The following is a 2,160-nucleotide window of genomic DNA, read 5'->3' on the forward strand; positions in this document are numbered from 1 at the left end:
GGGACTCAGGTCTTTCCCTTTTTTTTTTTTTAAACTCCCCAGGTGATTCTACTGTAGAACAAGGGTTCAGAACAGTTCCAATGGACTGTGGAAAATGTGGCAAAGTTTATGGTCTCTACTGTTTAGTTGATGAAACTAGGGAAGAAGTCAGAGGACTTGCCTAAGCTCATCGACCTAAGTTGTGATGCCACTGGGGTTTGAACTTGGGTCTCTAGACTAAGTCCAGTGTGTTCCCTACACCACATTTCCTAGGAAGAAAACTGAGCAAAAATGAATGGAGGTCCTGGAGTGGAGAAAGAACAGTTGTGAGTCCTTGGCAAAACTACACAACCTGGTATTGATGAAGCACTCACCTCGAACAAGCCCACTGGAGGGCCTCATCTTGCCTTGCCTATGCTGAAACCAGGGCAGGGTTTGTTATAAAAATGCTTACTGTGAAGAAGTTCAGTGAGAGGTGGAGGTTCTAAAGGGACAGATAAATCTATAAGCAACACTACAAAGCTGGTAAAACTCCCAGCTCAGCAGTTCAGGGCCCAAAACAGAAAGGCTTTGTGAGCAGGTGGGCACTTTTATTATTGTAATCAACTTTGGGCCCAATGAGGTCATCAGAGTCCTCCTATGGAGGAAGTGAGTCCTCTGATGTGCGTAGGCCTTCCTGCACTTCCCAGAAATCTGTGACCCGGTGACAACCAAGCGTGAGTGGATCTACCAACTTTTGGCTTCTCTGTGTCCAAGTCCTAAGTTTTAGCAAACTAGTGAGTCAGTGTGGACTGCTAGAGAAACACAGGGAGAATGTGCTTGACGGATCACAAAACTTGAGAACAAAAGGAGTTCAAGGTCACCAAGTCAAATCCCTCATTTTACAGATGGAAGAAAATGAAGCCCCAAGAGGGGAAGAACTTGCTTTAAGGCCAAAGAGGAAGTAAAGCAGCACATCCAAGCCTCCCTGTCCAGTGGTCCTTCCACCATTAACAATAAAGCCAAACAAAATAACCTGGGCAAAACACAGACAAGCCCAAGTACTATCAGTAAAGAGAGGGTTTGTTCGTTTTTTGTGAGGGCATCAAATACGTGCAACCTCACACTGTGTTTTACTCTTCCACTCCTTCCTCCATCCTCTCCACTCTGCTGGTGGAGTGGGCTGCCATTTTGGCTTCTAGTCTGCCATAGGGGATTAAGGGAAAATGTAAATCCAGGTTCTGAATCTGACCTTGTTTTGTGTCTTGGGATGAGCCACTTCATCTCTCTGAGTCTCAATTTCCTCTTAAGTAAAATGAGGAGTGTGGGGAAAAAAATACTAATAAATACTGCCTATTCTACTCTGTAGATCAGGGATTGGCAAACTATGACCAAATTTGGCCGCTTCCTGATTTCGTAAATAAAGTTTTATTGAAACACAGCCACATCCAGTTCTTTATGCATTGGCTGCTTTCGCATTTTAACAGCAGAGTTGAGTAGATGCAAGAGAGATTACTGTACGGCCTCTTAAGCTGAAATTATTTATTATCTGACCCTTTACAGAAAAGTTTGCTGACCCCTATAAAACAATACGCTCTCTGCCCACTACCTGTGAGATACACACTCACGCGCATAAACACACACACGCATACACCTATTTTATATTTCCTGGTTGTCTTAGTCATCTAGTGCTGCTATAACAGAAATACCGCAAGTGGATGGCTTGAACAGACAGAAATTTATTTTCTCACAGTTCAGGAGGCTAGAAGTCAGAATTCAGGGTGCTGGTTCTAGGGGCAGGCTTTCTCTCTCCGTCGGCTCTGGAAGCAGGTCCTTGTCTCTTCAGCTTCTCTTTCCAGGTTCCTCAGAGATCTCTATGTGTTTTGGCATCTACCTCACCCCATCTCTCTCTCTGCTGGCTTGTTTAATCTCTTTTTATATCTCAAAAGAGATTGGCTGAAGATATATGTTATACTAATCCTGCCTCATTAACATAATAAAGACAACCCATTCCCAAATGGGATTATAACTACAGGCACAGCAGTTAGGATTTACAACCACATATTTTGGGGAACATAATTCAATGCACCACACTGGTTCAATTAATTTTTTTGATTATGTGTTGGGTTTTAATTGGAAAGTATTTCAAACATACAGCTAAATTCAGAAACGACTTCAATAAATGGTATTCATACTCCCTAG

The sequence above is a fragment of the Elephas maximus genome, chromosome 21, assembly GCF_024166365.1.
Source record: "Elephas maximus indicus isolate mEleMax1 chromosome 21, mEleMax1 primary haplotype, whole genome shotgun sequence".
In the NCBI taxonomy this organism is placed as follows: Eukaryota; Metazoa; Chordata; class Mammalia; order Proboscidea; family Elephantidae; genus Elephas; species Elephas maximus.